The sequence below is a fragment of the Phoenix dactylifera genome, chromosome 1 (genome assembly GCF_051530095.1).
Source record: "Phoenix dactylifera cultivar Ajwa chromosome 1, Ajwa_hap1_PhDact_Kaust_v1.1, whole genome shotgun sequence".
Lineage (NCBI taxonomy): Eukaryota > Viridiplantae > Streptophyta > Magnoliopsida > Arecales > Arecaceae > Phoenix > Phoenix dactylifera.
Window position 1 is genome coordinate 51,766,122 of NC_143190.1, and position 17,982 is coordinate 51,784,103.

The 17,982-nt window shown below is 42.1% G+C and overlaps 1 pseudogene across 1 annotated transcript; it reads right to left on the reverse strand.

Annotated features, from left to right (window-relative positions):
- Nucleotides 1–46: 46 nt before the first annotated feature.
- Nucleotides 47–16,325, reverse strand: LOC103720239 (auxin response factor 15-like; annotated as a pseudogene). The gene is made up of 12 exons (XR_016396419.1): nt 15,861–16,325; nt 15,672–15,728; nt 15,085–15,270; nt 14,824–14,908; nt 14,195–14,285; nt 13,948–14,112; nt 4,050–4,168; nt 3,899–3,974; nt 1,774–1,936; nt 817–1,673; nt 546–745; nt 47–453 (listed from the first exon to the last, which is right to left on the reverse strand). The product of XR_016396419.1 is annotated as an auxin response factor 15-like (transcript).
- Between the last annotated feature and the right edge of the window lie 1,657 nt (nt 16,326–17,982).

The window sequence follows — 17,982 nt, forward strand, 5'->3', positions numbered from 1 at the left end:
AGAAATAAATATCCTGCACAAAATATCACTATGGCAACCAAAAACATGCACAAAGTGTGTTGCAGGCCAGCGAAGCTCTCCAACATTACCATTGCATAGTTCATACTTCAGAGTACTGTCAAGACAGCATCCATACAGCATCAAACTCTTACACAGGCAGAATTTCTTCTTAAGCTTCTTAGACAAATTTAGTAACAAGGGCAGAGAAAAGATGGATTTGAAGACAAGCCAAACAGATAAAATAGTTCAAATTCTAACTAAAGGACAGTCTCAGGCTCACGAAGTTTCATTTATGTCGACACTGATGAAGATTTACTGCAGCCCAAGGAAAACCTGGCAATATTGGTTGGAAAAGATAGTTCGGCTGAGTAACCATGGGCTTCATCACAGCATGCAATCATTTCCTCATCATTTGTGTATATTAATATTTTTGAAGCAATTTTGCAAAACTCCCTGCATAGAAATGAAAATGCTAACTTCAGTGTCTGGCAGCAATACAACAAATGTATAATAGTTCAGATAACAGGCATGTGGTAGCACTCAACTGCCAAGGATTATCCCCGACTAGCATCATATCATCTTCATCATCAGTATAGAAAACATTCCACTTTTTCCGTGGGTCGTTTAACAGCCCTTTCATATCAAACAGTCGTTCAAGCTCACAAATCAGATCATCATATCCATCAAGTTTTGAGAGGTCAACCACCCTGCCTACAACACTCCCTTGCTTGTGAACCTGCAGTATCTATCCTGTAGTAAAGAAAAAGGCAAGGATTCCTAGAACGGAGCTGCACATAGAGCATAAAGAGCACTTACTGTAGTGCAGCTGCGCCCAAGAGGTTTTGCAGGTATTTGAGACTTTGAAGTCGAAAAATCAGTTTCAAAATCTCTCTCAGTTCTATCCACTTCATTTGTCAAGGGAATCCTCTCAGTCAAGGGAAAACCAAAAAGCCTGCAACCATTTCTGCTAATTTCTTTGTCATTCTTCAACTCTGGCTTATAAGCATGTATAGGAGTATGGACTTGCCCTGGTTTCTGGTGTTCATTGATGACTTCACCCCCTACATGACGTGGCCAATGATACAAGGGTGTTTCTTTTCTGCTCAATACTCCATTCTTACTCCTATCATTCATGGCAAACACCGATTGAGAGCATGGATGCTTAAAATTTGCTTGTGGAAATATTAGCACAGAAGATGGAGATGATGCTAGAACTGACAACTGCGATGGTTGTAGAAGAGTACATCCATGGCTTGATGCAGGCCATCTATTTCCAGCACCAGATGTATGCGGAGCATCGAATGAGCCAAACCCACCATTTCTTGCATGAATATCAACTACTGGTCCTTGATATGGCGGACTGTCTCGAACTACTTCTTGACCTTGCAAGACCTTTCGGAGTCCAATGGATTCACTAAAGCCTATGCACTTGTAGGGTAAATCAGAATTTCCTACTGGAACTCTGACCCCACTTCCTAGACCACCTAATATGCAGCTATTTGCATTGTTGGAGGATCTCCTCGTATCCAGGTATTGATGATATCTTACATCAGTGTCTTGAGAATTTGCCACATCAATACCATCATAAGGAGTTCTAAAACCCGTAAATTCTTGACCTTGCAAGACCTTGTGGAACCTTGCAGATTCCCCTAAATCTGGATACCCATTTCCCTCTGTGGAAAAAATTGTAGAAAGAGAATGATACAGAATAAAATATGCAAGAAAGAAGAGACTGCAAATCATAAATAAGCATTTGCCACAAGAAATACCTACTTGGAACTGGAAAATCCAGATTGACCGAGGAAAGAGAGATTTTGGTTCTCTTGGAACCTGGTGATAAGAGACTATTATGGCCCGAAATTGAACCAGTTGGTTCAATCTCCCATGGAGATACCCTATTCTGACGACCGGTATCCACATCATCATCCCACCTCACCTGCAAGGAAGTGCAAATCATCTTTAAACCTGCAGGTTAAAAGTGGAAAAGCTAGGCAGATGCTAGTCAAATTTAAGACATTCAACATCGTAGACATGCCAAACATGACTAAAATAGAGGGGAAAAAATCCAATGAGAAATGATTGGTGATGCAAACTTTTAAGCATCCACCAAGATATGAATATGTGGTAGCAGATCCAAGATTATCTTGAAAAGTTTAATGTTTAATATATGATAATTAAGGTCGGCTTAAAAGATTTATTGTCTAATATATGATGATCTAATACCACTGAATAGTAAACAATGCCTGATGTATAGATAAGCATAATAGCAGCCAATAGATAGGATGTACCAATTGCCTTCAATTCTCGAACTCAAGAAAATTTACGAGCATCCTACAAATCAGATACTGTTAAGGCTTCTTTTGTAACCAGCAATGATGTCAGGAGAAATAAAAGAGGGAATAAAGCCAAGAACGATCATCAAACTTCACGAGAAAGCAAGGTCTCAATAGATTCAGCAGCTCAGGGCTTACAGATAAAATCGTTTTGAACAAAGGAATCCAACCGATAGACAAATGGTGCAAAACATAAACTTTCAGTATATTCCAAATAACATAGCAATATTTTCATTAAGTAATGAAGACAGGTTTGCTTGCAAACAAACTCTAAGGAATGTATGGGCAGTTTAGGTATATCATATTTCTTACCATAGTCCTAGAGTCTAAGGAATGTGGAATAAAATAAGCACATAAAATAGGATTCCAACATGCTCTGTCAAGAGGTTGAGGTTCAACAGAATGCATAATTCTAGAAATCTTATGGCTTTTTTTGGTCAGCAGAAAAGTTATAACTAAGTAGAGCTTTTAATTTATTTTTCTTTTAATGTTTGGATTGAACATAAAGGAGATATTTCAAGAAGGTTTGGATGACCTAATTTGAGTAAGATTGGTGCTCCAGATCCCTGTTTTGCATAAATCTTGCATGAGAAAAGTTTTAACAAAATTATACCTGTATTTTAGGGTAGGTTCATTGTATTATTATACAGAGCTCAATAGCCAAATCTTCTAACCGTAACCAACCCCCGCCTCAGAATCTTTTCAGAATCCTGAACCTACACTCGCTTCCTAAGAGTTTCTCTACTAAAACTGTTTCTAAAGTATCCTCTTTCCCACATCCGCTCCCGATTCTGGCAACCAAGATATGGAGTTCCATGAGCATCCAACTTTTGCAATTTTAGATGATTTTAGATCTATATTGTTTCTAAGAGATATTATCTTGCCTAATGCAGTAAGAACAGGGTTAAAATTTTCATAAAGGGGAGGATGTTTTTTCTATTGAGATTGTTTCAGATCACCATGTTTTTTAAAAATATAATTCTTTGTAAAAGCGCTAAATATTAAAATTATCAATAACCATGTCTAAGAACAAAAATCTAAAATAGGTAAGAGAGAAAAACACAATGAGATCATCTAATATGGCATCTCTGTTTTCCGACACCGGTAGATACTATGTATATGGATTGAATGTGTATTATGCACCAGTCTTGTGTTTGCAATATCTATTTGGAAATTTGCACTCATGTTGTTGTTAAGTATAAGCTGCTACTTATATCATCCATAAAAATGAAAATAAAATAGGAGAAAAAGTACAACTCAATCTGAAAATGCAAACAATTTAATCAATTGGTGTGGAGAGTGAAGTAAAATGAGTGCAGATGGTGAAAATATACAACCTGCACAACTGTCAGTATCTACAAAATTGTTTAGTTGTGTACGGCAAGAAAAGAAAACCTTAGAATGGGTGCACAGGTATAAAAGGAAGTAGATTAACAGTTTAAGGTTTCTACTAGCGGGAAAAGAATGATAGAGGGTTAATGCTAACTCAGCATGAAATCTTGTCCCCAAATTTAAAGAAACCCTTCATTTTGTAAATTATCGAGCAGATTAGCATAAAAGCTTACCAACAGACATCTCCATTTTGAACCAGGCCATTTTACAGGGTCCATGTCACCAATCCCAGTTATCAATCCTGTGTACCTAGAAAAGGGAGAAAATCTCAAGATGTTAATTTGACTCCAGAAGTTACAACTTTGAATTTTGTATGCACCATACCTTCTCTCAGCTGCATCTTCACTTTCGTATCGCATCTTGAACCTCACCCCAATTGAAAATGAATGGCTGAAGCTCTTTGAAACTTACAATATGGTACTATAAATTCTGATGGGCTTGTCCTGTAATTCAAGTTTGAGTACTTGTTTAACTAGACATGAGATGATATACTAATTGTTCTCTCACATTAGGCATCTAACAAATATTCTCTAACTAAAATGCGGACAGTGATTAGCCGAAGATAACAAACCAGGGTATGACATACTAATAATAGCATAAAGTCAAATGATATGTGGTAGGTCCCAGCTGTGGAAAGGAAGAAGAAGAGAACGTTGGGAATGAAATATTTTTTATTCAAACCTCTCTTTGGGTGAGAGAAAAACCCATGCACATAGGACTCTTCTTCGGGCGAGAGTTAACCCAAACACTACTTCTATTCTCACGCTCCCCTTTCTCTTCGCTTGTTCTCTCATTTATGGATCCCTTGACAACTGACTAGTGAAATAAAAGGCTATCACGTCAGCACTCGAGTTCCGCTTCCTCCCATGTCTTCCGTCTAAGCTGTGGCTCAACGTGGTTACTCTCTTCTTCCTCCCCATTCTACATGTCGTCCCGCTCCCCCCATCTTCACAATAGAATCTTTGACGAAGACTCAGCTCCCTTGCAACGGACTCCTTCTCTGCGAGCCTGGAACTCCGTCGTGGGAGACCGTGTGTTACGGACCTCGTCCAACGCCATCAGGTAGCGGGGGTTGGGTCTGCGAACCCGTTGTGGTCCGGTGAGCTTAGAGGGCGTATCATCCCTTCCCCCTTCAGCTAAAACCTTGTCCTCAAGGTTTTACCTCAGGGAATCGTTCCTTTAGCTGATCATAATCTTCCCAGGTAGCGTCCTCTTCTGAAAATGAACGCCACTGCCCAAGATTTCTTCTGTTAGCTTTCCTCCTTTGTTAACCCATCGGTAGTCCTTGACAAGTTCGGGCTCCAGCACGAGGTTGCCATCCTCCAGTATCGGTGGTGGCGCAGTGCAGGTGGCTTGTCCTTCTCCTAGTCTTCTTTTGAGAAGTGATACATGGAACACTGGATGGACCTTGGCAGTCTCCGACAATGCCAACCGGTAAGCGACTGGCCCTATACGCTCGGTGATGCGATAAGGACCAAAGTACTTTTGCGCTAACTTCTAGTGAGCTCGGCGGAAGACTGTTTGTTGCCGGTAAGGAGGGAGTTTTAAGAACACCCAGTCGCCTTCTTCAAGAGTAACTTCCTTCCATCTTTTGTCTGCCTGTTGCTTCATGCTGTTGTTCACCTTCTCCAGATTACATTTCAACTCTTTCATCAACTGGTCACGGTCGACCAAGTTTTTGTCGACCTCATTGACCACTAAAACACCATCCATATATCAAATGATTGATGGCAGGAGCCTCCCATATAATGCTTGAAACGGTGTCATCCAGGCAGTGGAGTGGAAAGTGGTGTTGTACCAATATTCCGCCCAAGCTAAGTTGTGCTCCCATGCCCTTGGATACTGACTGCACATGCATCGGAGGTATTGCTCCACGCACCTATTAACCACCTCAGTCTGGCCGTCAGACTGCGGATGATAAGCCGAGCTCATGTTGAGGGAGGTCCCTTGTAGTTTGAAGAATTCTCGCCAAAAGGTGCTCCCAAACACAGGATCCCGATCACTAACGATCGACCTTGGCATCCCATGTAAGCCGGCCACTTGGTTCACAAAAAGCTCAAGTACTCCTTTAGCAGTATACGGGTGAGATAGAGGCAAGAAGTGGCATATTTGGTCAGCCGATCGACGATAACTAGTATCACATCTTTACCTCTGAACCGCGGTAGCCCTTCGATGAAGTCTAGGGAGATGTCTTCCCAGACTTGTGGAGGCATCGGAGGGGTTGCAGTAACCCAGCCGGAGCTTGTGCGTCATATTTTTGTTGCTGGCAGACCACACATTCTGCCACAAACCTTCGGATATCCCACTTCATTGCTTCCCAGTAGAAGGCTTGAGAGATTCGTTTATAAGTTCTCAAGACTCCGGAATGCCCTCCGACCTTGGTGTTGTGAAATTCCTCCATCAGTTTGTTGCACATGGGTGACCTCGGAGGAATCAGAACCCCGCTCCTTATAATACAGGACTCCTCCCTTGAGTTCGTAATCCTTCATGCGCTCGGGTGCGGAGTCTAGCTGTTGGATCTTATTTTGCAAATAGGAGTCCTCTTGGTTGGCAGCCCGGATCTTCTCCCAGATGTCAAAGAGCGGTCGACTAATGGCATGGAGCAGGGCTGCTTCAGGTTGGTGAGACAAGGCATCCGCGGCTGTGTTGTCCTTCCCGGGCTTGTAGACAATATCATAGTCGTAGCCCAACAGTTTGGCCACCCATTTTTGCTGCTCTGGCGTGCTCACCCGTTGCTCCAAAAAGTGTCGTAGGCTCTTTTGATCTGTGCGGATCTGAAACTTCCTCCCCAACACGTAAGGTCGCCACAATCGCACTGTTTCCATAATCGCCAACATCTCCTTTGCATAGGTGGACCATCCTCTCTTCGTTAAGCCCAGTGCCTTGCTCATATAGGCAATGGGTCTCCCACTCTGTGATAACACTGCTCTGATCCCCTTGTCGGAAGCATCTGCTTCAATAACAAACATCTCCAAAAAATTAGGCATCGCTAGCACTAGGGTGGTCATCATAGCTCGTTTGAGGCGATGGAAAGCCTCCTCAGCCAGAGGACTCCACTGAAAGTGCTCTTTTCTCAACAAGGTTGTCAATGGTGCGGCGATGATACCATAGTCCTTGACGAATTTTCTGTAATACCCAGTCAGCCCAAGAAATCCTCGCAGCTCCGTCACGTTCGTCGGTCGTGACCATCCTTGCATGGCTTGTATCTTGGTAGCATCAACCTGCACCCCCTTGGCCGAAACAATGTGGCCCAGGTACTCGACTTGCTGTTGCCCGAATAAACATTTGGTGGGCTTCAAGTAGAACTGATGTTCAGCGAGGATTTTTAAGGTGGTATCAAGGTGGGAGAGGTGCAGCTCCCATGTAGAACTATATATTAGGATATCATCGAAGAAGAAGACTAGGATGAATTTTCTCAGGTACCTTCTGAAGATTGAGTTCGTGGCTGCCTGGAATATTGACAGGGCGTTGCACAGCCCAAAGGGCATAACTAAGTACTTGAAATGCCCGTGATGGGTGCGGTAGGCAGTCTTAGGGATGTCTTCAGGGTGAACTCTGATTTGGTGGTAGCCTGCCCAGAGATCTAACTTGGAGAAGTATCGCGCCCCATGGAGTTCATCGAGCATGTCATCCACCATCGGAATAGGAAACCTGTCCTTGATCGTGGAGGCATTGAGCATTCGGTAGTCGGTGCAGAACCTCAAAGTCCCATCCTTCTTTTTCACTAGTAACACGGGAGAAGAGAATGGGCTCTGGCTTTCCCTGATGATCCCAACTTTGAGCATTTCGGCCACCTGTCATTCGATCTCGTTCTTCTGGTAGTAAGCGTACCGATATGGCTGAACATTGATCGTTGACGAAGGGTATTCTGGGGACGAAGGGCGCTCCGGTAGTAGCTCTCGAGGCTTCTCGAAGAGTGGCGTGTACTCGCCCAACAATTGTTGTAAGTCAGGAGGCGGCTTCTCCGCTTCAGTTGACGATGGTTGTTGATCTCCTTCCTAGACAAATATGGCGAACAACTGGGATCTCCCTTTGATTTCTCGGTGCACCCTTTATGGATTGAGGGCTTGTACCGATCTTGAGGGTTGCCCGGATATCTCACATTCTTGGCCATCCCACCTGAACTTCATTGTCAGAAGTTTCCAGTCGCAGAGCACTGGGCCAAGCATTTCCAACCACTGGATGCCTAAGACAGCATCCAACCCCACCAACAGCAGCCTGTAGAAGGTCACCAGAAAACGTTTCCCTTGCAGCTCCACGTCCACCGATCGAAACCTCTCCTGGCACTGGAGGGTTTCTCCATTGGCGACACGGACTCCGAACTCCTCCGTGGCGTCTACTGGTAGTTGGAGCATCTTGGCAACGTGGTTGCTCAAGAAATTGTGGGTCGATCCACTGTCTGAGGACCATCAGCAGGTGTCCCTAGATATGGGCCATGACCCGCATGGTCTTTGGCCCGTTCCATCCGATAGAGTGTGTAGCGAGATCACCGGAGGCGCACCTTCTTCAGTCCTATCTTCCCCGTATTGCTCAAGATCCCCACCAGTAGATGCTTCTGTTTCATCCTCGCGGTCTGTTTCAATCAGACAGACCTATGGAGCTTTACACCGGTGCCCCAGGGTGAAGCATTTGATGCATTTGAAACAGAGCCCGCGCTCCCGACGCTGTTGCATCTCCTCCCAGGTGATTCGTCGGACGAGTGTTGGAGTAGGGAGGCGCGGTGCAGGGATAGACGTGGTGGGAGCCTTTGTCCCCCTAGTGAAGCGGAACTCGGGGTGTCGTGGGTTATTTCGCTTCTGCTCCAGCCGTTCCTCCCGCATGCGAGCTATGGTAATGGCTTCCCGCAGTGACTGGGGTTGCCTCATTCGCACCTCCTTGGCTATCTCCTCCTTGAGTCCACCAACGAAGGTTCCGATCAGCGCGTTCTGCGGCCAGCCATGGACTCGGTTGGCCAGCTTTTCGAACTTCTGTTGATAGTCTCTCACCGTCCCCTTCTGTTGAATTCATGAGAGCTTTTCATTGAAGTTGATGTATTCGTTGGGACCAAACCAAGCCAGCAGCTCCTTCTCAAAGGTCGGCCATGTGATCACCAGCCCCTCGTCTCGATATGCCCGGCACAGCCATTGCCACCAGTGGTTTGCCTCCTCATCCAAGTAGAACGAAGCCGTGGAAACTCGGTGGTTGGCCGGAGTACCTTGGCTATCGAAGTACTGCTCCGCCCGATCAAGCCAGACGATCGGATCATCCCCCGTGGACCTCAAAAAATCTATCCGTGGGCGATGCAGATAGCCGACTGCGTCTTCCAGACGTCCAGGTCCTTCCTCCCGTGGCGATAGAGGAAACACGGCCTGTGGCTCCAGAAATGGTCACTGCGGAATGGACATCTGCAAGCCGCGAATGGCTTCCAGGACTTCGGTGAAACATCCCTCCACTCACATCTCCATGCCGCGAAACTTCTCTTGCATGACACCCATCTCGGCTTCCAATCGTTCTATTATCTGCTTGTTCGACATCAACGAGGCTCTGATACCAGATGGTAGGTCCCAGCTATGGAGAGGAAGAAGAAGAGAACGTTGGGAATGAAATATTTTTTATTCAAACCTCTCTTTGGATGAAAAAAAAACCCATGCACGTAGGACTCTTTTTCGGGCGAGAGTTAACCCAAACACCACTTCTATTCTCACGCTCCCCTTTCCCTTTGCTCGTTCTCTCATTTATGGATCCCTTGACAACTAACTAGCGAAATAAAAAGCTATCACGTCGGCACTCGAGTTCCGCTTCCTCCCATGTCTTCCGTCTAAGCCGTGGCTCAATGTGGTTAGTCTCTTCTTCCTCCCCATTCTGCATGCCGTCCCGCTCCCCCACGTCTTCGCAACAGAATCTTCAACGAAAACTCAGCTCCCTTGCAACAGACTCCTTCTCTGCGAGCCTGGGACTCCGTCGTGGGAGACCATGTGTTAGGGACCTGGTCTAACACCATCAGGTAGCGGAGGTTGGGTCTGCGAACCCGTTGCAGTCTGGTGAGCTCAGAGGGCGTATCAATATGTAACAAAGAATTGTTACAATCATGTAAAATAGGAAAAAAGTGTATTACATAATTATATGGAAAGAGTAATCGCAAAACCTCCAGAACACACAGATGCGACCTAACTCATCATGATTAAACATGACGAGCTATCATGTGAGACTAAATTTATGTGTCTTTTCTCTAATCAAATGATAATAATTTCTCTATTTCATTAAATCATCAAAACATAGTAATGTGCATCGGATGACAATTTACATTAGAATCTTCAATTTTTCAGAAGCAAATCAACTTTGTACCAACTTACAAAAAAGCATTGACGAAACATTGTGAATGAAGCACCGATATCTATTTTGCAATATTATAATAACTTCGAAAGAATTAAGGTAAATTTCAAAGGTAAACATTCAAAATTTGTCCAAAATTACTTTGACCCACTAACTGTACCAAATATGGCCTCCATTTTTGAGCCTAGAAGGGTTATTTATGGAGCGATCACAACTATGAGGAGCGCAGAGGGGGCCAAAAATAGACACAAAGAAAAATCTTAATCTCACAATCTTAGGCTCATTTTATGCAACCACCTTGTCATTTGCTCAAACAAACTTAAATCATCTCAATTAAAGAAAAAATCAGAACTTTCTATGAAATATATTCTATTCGCAACTATAAAATTTCCAGTTGATCCAATAGAGTAATTTATTATATAGAACCTAGGGTCGGTTTACAACATTACTAAATCAAAATTCTAGAAATGCTCTAGACTTGAAGCATACGACGAATTCGAACAATTTAGGAACAACTACATGATCATTTTATTTCACCAACATACAGTTATACAATGTTACTTGAACACTAGTGTCCACCTTGGAAAATCTGCATCTACCCTTATCTGGAGGTCAAATACCGTTAGAAATTTTACATATTTATCAGATTCTTGGATTGTGGATATTTAAGAATAATGAAGAGTCAAATTCTTCTATGCAGCTCTCACACAAATATAATGATAATTAAAAGGTGGGCCTTAGTTGTACTGGTGATCACTTTTTAAAGTATATAACATTAACCAGTATTGCCCTTAACATTTTCAGTTGTAGAAAACTAAATAATTAAATATCCATATCTTTTTTTTTTTGCTCGATTGGTAGATAATTGAGTACCTGTCTGAATCTAAATCTCGTGATTGGGGCTATACAGCACTGTTTACATTAATTTTAATCATTTTAGGGTTTTTACCCGCTCAATGATTTTATACAATAAATATTGCAAGTTTTCAAATGTGCAATGATGGCTCCATGTTAATTTTATTAAGATTAAAAAATCTGATAAGAATCTAATGAATACATAAACCAATATCTTGAACATGAATTGTTGGATGTACATTTACTGAACACCTCAAATACATAGTTGAACTATGGCCTAGTTTTAACTACTGATCAGATTACATAGCTTTGCAAATCTTACTGATAACTTATAGGAAGAGTACCATAAATATATCTGAAATAAGTTCTGTTTCCTTCCTCTTGATCAGCATCATAAGATAATGAAAATGCTTTTAGAATTAAATAACATCTCTAAGTATAGAAATAATATATCACGACTTTTGCAAATTTTAAAATTATAAATGAGTGCCAAGAGAATTTTAAGCATATCTCTAACGCTTAATATGACTCTTGTGGAAATAACTGTACTAAAATTTCATGAACAAAGCAAGTCATAGAAAGTTGCTGACCTTATGCAAGGGAACAGAGTGTTGCCTTTTATCAGAAATTGATCATATTCTTTATGACCCTTCAATACCCAAAGCAAATCACAAATTTCCATAGTGGGTAATTCCAATAAACAAGAACACATATCGCATGCATCAGAATGGAACAGAAACAAGGGAACCACTTCGTCATAAATGAGAAAAGAATGATGAGATTTGTTCACTTTTCAAGGTTAACTCATGGATTTTTGATTCCCCTTATAACTAACCATCTATTGAAAAAATGTTGAGAATTAGGTCAAATCATGCATGAAGCCATGGACGACAGGGGGTGTGGTGGTGGAGCAATTCTGAAAAATCTCATATATCTAAGAGAAGACGCTGCGATAATTTAGGATAAGTTGGCAATCACTCAGCCCAACCCTAAAACTATGGAATTCCAATTCCTGGGGATGTGATGCATGTATACATTGTTTACTCTTTTTGGATAATGAATGTTATTCCTCAATCTCGGCCATCTATATTTGCATAGATGAGCAAGATTATAAGAAGCAAAGTTTTAAATACTAATGGGACAGCAAGGCATACCATCTCGAGTGTCGGAATGGGACAAGTAGGAAAATAAAATGGGATGGGATGGGACATCCACCATCTCCAGTATTGTTACGCGAGACATCGTTCTAGGAAAACCGGGACAGCCCCATCCCATGGTATTTAAAACCTTGATGAGCCTTTTAAGGGGCTTTCCTTCTTTGGTACACCACCTACCAAAAATAATAAAGGCTATGACCAAGTCCTCAAGTCTTAAACAATATATGTAAACCATTTCGTATATAGAACCAAAAAAAAGTGAAGGAAGACCAGGTTTAATATAAAGGAAAGTCCTATGAGGAGAAGGAGAAGAGGCCTTCCCAACACCCAAAAACCTTCTTATTTGCCTAACATAGTATGCCTCCACCATTTACTTTGTTTGTACTAATTCTTGTTTTGTTTTTCTGTCACGTGAAGAGAAGAAAAGGATGAGAAGTGTTTAGACCAGGAGGCCTCCGATTTTCGAACTTTTCTTTTCTGGGTTTTGCTAATGTGTTATCTTACTACTTGATATGGAATGTGTAGTGTACAGAATGAAGTTGGGGAGGAGCGATACAAGGGAAGAAAGAAGATATCCCACTTATTCAAGTACTTTAGTCTATTTGCCCCCCTTTTTCGCTGATCAATTGCTTCATCTAGCACACATATTTTATTTTCAGTTTTAGAATTTATGTTAATTAAAATCAAAATTGCTAGTGATATCAGAAATATAGAAACCACCGACTAATTCATCTATGGTAATCTCATAAAATACTTGTTTAGATGTTTGAAGCACTAAATAGCTATCTGATAATCAACAAGAATTTGACACAACTTGGGCCTTTGGATTCCATGTCATTCATCAAATCCTGCCAAGGTCATCCCTTTGATGACCAAAACATCCTCAGGTCTTAATTTTCTTAGTCCGCCGAATATTTCCAAAAATCACCAACTTCTTGATTGCTCAGCCGGACAGCCAATGCACACTTTTGGGGTGTAGTCATTTTAAGCATGCAGTCCACTTGAGTGGCTATGGTACTAACCTGGTTTGATCTGATTGTGTAACGTCCAACTTCCTCCAACTAGACATTTTCTTTATATCCCATACCATAGATTAGGAATTTTTCTTTTTATCAGTATTTTAAATGATCAGGTAAAGTGTTGGGAGTACATGAATGTATACAGGCATATCATATATGAACATAGACTAGCTGATCATGTATAGTGATTCTGGCATATTGTAAGCACAGGAGTGCATAAATATATATTTTTGTGATGTTAACCCCTTACTTGGACCCATACATTATGAAGAATTTCTGTACAAGGTCTTCAAGTTGAGAGTACTAATAAGCATAAATAATATAAATTTCAGTGCATTGTATTCCTGGAGCTATTGTCAAGAATCCAATCTTGTTCAAGTGCACTCCATTCACTTCAACTAAATGGGAGCTTAAGAACAATCACATGTAAAAAGTATCACCCAAGCCCACATTTACAAATAATTTTGACAAATGAAATCAGCAGAATAGATCTTATTACCGTTTCCCTGCAGCAGTTTCTCAATGTCAATCCACAGATTACACAATTTCTATAACCACATGAAAACATTTTACATCTAGCAACTCAAGCAAAATATCAGAATTTCATATATCAACCACTAAACATTAAAGATATGTTCTTCATCCATGTACAGAAAAAAAAAATAACAGAGGAAGACTAGAATTGTTGGTTTATGTTAGATTGATATTACTAATGCTAGTTAAACAGTTTGAGAACATCTTTACACTTATGTGGCTTGCAGACAACAGCATCACCAAGTGCCCAAAAAAATAAATTTAATTAGGTTACTCAAGTTCATAATGCTATGGTTATTATTTATAAATACATATAGCTAAATTCTCTGCTGCAACAAAACACACCTTGGGTTATAACAGATATGGAACACACTTTTTGTGGAGACAGCACTAGCCACAGCAGCCAGTGTGCCTAGATCTAAGCCCTGGCTACAAGGTGCTGAAAAAGGAGTGCGATTTTTAAGTTGAGCTGCTCTCCTGATTCCCAATCTGAGCTCCCCATCGTCGCCCCTAATATAAAGGGAGAGAAGATCATTTAGAGAAAGGTTCTTCTAGTGTTGGAGTGTTATTGCAACACAATCTATATGCATACCGCAGGAAAAGCACTGCATCCCCTGAGACAAGCTTCTTTTTATTGACAAATGCACTCCATCCTGTGGTAAGAAGATGCCTGCGTGGTTGACCTGTAAAGCAGCCAACTCAAATATCTGTTAGTGCAAGATGCAGTCATATATCCTATAATCAGTAATATAATGAGGATTTTTAAACATGTTTTAAGAAATTAAAACCATGTGAGTGATTGGGATCAATTTTAAGATCATATAACAACGCAAATGAAAAAAGCCACAATGGTTTCATAAGAGATACATAGAAATTGATTAAATCAATAAACTCTCATAACCATTCAAGAAATTAAAAGCATATGTGAAGGAACTAATGTTTAAGAGATAAAAGCATAGACTATATTCACTATATCAGTTATCATTAACGAAAACTTAATTTTACCATATGAGCATTTCAGAGCAGTTCATATTGACATTGAAGTGTTAGTGGAATATTTGAAGTTCATAGTTGCAGCCCAACAAGACAAAGGATTAAAAAAGCACAAAGTTAACATGAATATAGGCATCTTGTCTTAAAATTTAGTGTATCTGACTGCAAAATTGAAACAGATGTACAGAAGAACTCAGAGAATTTTATTCTCCTGAACAAACTACATACCTCTGTAAATATGTCGAAACCTCCATTCAACACCATGTAAATCTTTTGCGATAAGTTCTTGCGAAGGTCTCTGCTGCTTATAATCCTAACTCAAAATGAAATGAAAGCAACAATAAGATTATAAGCAAGCCTACTTTTAAAATCAAACATAACTAAAATTTCAAAAATCCACAACCAGACAAGGCAAACACCCAAAATAAGCGCACCCAAAGTTGCGATTCCTCCTAAAGAATAGCAAAAGATTTGAAATGCCCCATTTACCAGAGGAGGGAAACAGTCCTCAGCAGCTCGGCGAGGCACAGAGAATCCTCCATGAGTGCTCGTGTCAGAGGCAGTTAGAGTCTTGCAGAACATATGAGGCATCGAAGACCTGTGAAGACCATCATCAACATCCTCTTCTTCCACATCTCCTTCAGCTTCACCCTCCTGCAGCTGCCGCTCAACCTCCTAAGAAACAATCACATGATCAGAGTCACCAAACCAAAAAAAAAAAAAAAAGACGAAGCAAAAGAACCTTTTTCCTAAAGAAAGAAGAATACATAGTGCCCGCAAAATTCATTACCCAACTTTTAACCTCCAGAAACATCAGGAAAATAAATCCATTTGCAGACTCATTTCTGATTAGCATACACTTAAACTGCAAACGGATCATGGCATGTGGTTTTAAGGCGTCCCTGTTCTTGTTTCTAAAAGTAATGGGAATCTTAATAAGACAAAAACTTTTTTAAAAAGAAGTTTTAAAAAAAACTACACTCCGCTTGATCCTACGCTTCTCCTTGTAAAAATGAACTAATATTACAATAGTTTTAATAAAACTGGGAGAAGGAAAAAAAAAACCCAACCCTAACCTCGCTTTCGGCAACCAAGGAGAGCTGCGCGTAAACCTCGTCTGTAGCCGCATCAGCCTACAGGAAAGGAAAACGAAGGAATTAGCCAAAAAAACACCCACATTTCAAAAATAACTCCCACAAAAATCCCCAAAGCCCCAAAAGATTGGGACAAATGAAAATAAGAGAGAATCGGGAAGAAGAACGAACAAGGAGCTTGACGTCGACCACCGTGCAGAAGACGTGTGGAGGCACATCGTAGCGGAAAAGTCCTCCGCCGGCGGCGCCGGCGGCATCGCCGAGGTGCTCGAGATGCCCTTGCGGCAAGTACACCACCACGCTCCCCTTCCTCGGCAGCGATATCAGCGGTCCCGCACAGGCGTGCCACAGCTCCATGCACACCGCCTCCGCCCCCACCGGCGGCGGCTGAGTGCGGCGGTGCGCCTGGCTCGGGGCCTGCGCGGCGGCCGGTAGCTCCGCCTCCTCCTCCTCCTCCTCCTCCTCCTCCTCCTCCACCGTGTTCAGATCGATCCCCATCCTCCCCGAACCCAAAAACCAAACCAGAGCAAGCAAAAACAAGCCGAGAGAGGGAAACGAAAATTAGGGCTAGCGTTATGGTCCGGGGGGCAGCTGAAGCATCGCAAAGGTGGAACGATGCATGGCGGTGGTTGTCGAGAAGAGAAGCAAGAAAAGTTCTAAAATTTCAAGTAAAAAGAAACGGAAAGGACAACATGAAGAGAGAGATGACGGATTGATGGTTAAAGATAGAAGCTTTTCCCCCTTCCACTTCTCTCCTCTGCATCAACTTCAGCTTTACTAAAAACTAGCGGGTGAAAATTGACTGGCTCCGTACTCTCCAACCTCCATAACCTAATAATTTTTCTCACTCTTTTTAAAACTTTAACGACTTCTCTCCTCCCCTCCACCCCCCATCTCCACGGAGCCGCTGATGTCGCTGAAGAACGCGTCTGATATGGTTGTCGTTGTTACCGCTGCAGCGCAGCATATTAAGAAAAAAGAAATGGCAATCGAGATGAGAGAGAGAGAGGGGAGGGGGAGGAGGAGGAGGAGGAGGAGGAGGAAGAGGGGGGGTGTTGGAGTTCGCTTTCTCCTCGCTTTTATCAGTGGGTCTGAGACTGAGCCGCGACCTGCTGCTGCAGCAGCTGTTGCGGGACAGTGGAGCGGCAGCAGCTGCGCTTTATGTTTCGGGTGGCTGCTTTTGGAGGGGGGAGAGTTATTTATTTAATTTACCGTAACATCAGATGACAAGACGTAGAGCCATTCTGCTTTCCCGGGTGCCGTGCATTATTGGAGGCTGCCTCGGGTTTTTTTTTTTTTCTTTCCCTCCCTTCCCCTCTCCTTACAATACCGACACACCCAATAAAACTAAAAAACAACGTACTGTAAAATATCCTGAGCAACTCTTCTTTTCTAAGTCCATAATATGCTGTTAAAATATTAGCCACATAAGCAGCCACCCAATTTGCAATATCATTGGCCTCTCTAAAAATATGCTTCACCTGAAATTTCACCCGTCCATTCAAAAGTGATACATCAAAATTGACCTTGAGAAAATTCGAAAGATGAAGACTCCCAGACGAAGAACACCGTCCGTGGCGCAACCTAAATAAAAGGAGAGTCCCGAATATCCCTGAGGCTGCCTCGTTTCGGAACGAAAAAAACAAAAGTAAACATGGATGGATGGAGAGCATTTCAATGAGAGGCTTGGTGTTGGGTATAGATCGCATTCTTCTTGAAGAGAATTTGATCACGATAATTGAGTGGGTTTGGAGTCAGAAATATCATACGAAGGGAAGGCCGCTGCTCCACAACATCCATAAATTAGTTTGGAAGTATATCTCCTATCATGCCATACATGTATACAGAAAGACAAATGGTACTACAGACTATGTTGCCTTCTATGCAGCCCACCACTCTAAAAGCTTATCTGGGTGAACTACGTATAGAGTGTGAGCTGCCGTTGTAACATAATAATAATAATAATAATAAAAGGGAAGGAGAAGTAGGGATGGCAATCGGGTCGGGTCGGACATAAACGGGCTGGGTCAGAAAATCATAAACCTGAATCCAACATATTTATTAAACAGGTCAGAAATTATAACCTGAACTCAACCTGTTTATTAAACAGGTAATCCGACCCAACCCGTTTAACCTGTTTAATAAACAGGTAACCCTTATCCGACCTGACCTCCTCCCCTCTCCGTTCTCTCCTCACCCCTCTCCTCCAAAACCTCCTTCCTCACCCTTCCAACCTTAAAGACGCCGCCTTTCCCACTTCATCCGCCTCCGGCCTCCCCCTCTGTTCGCCGCT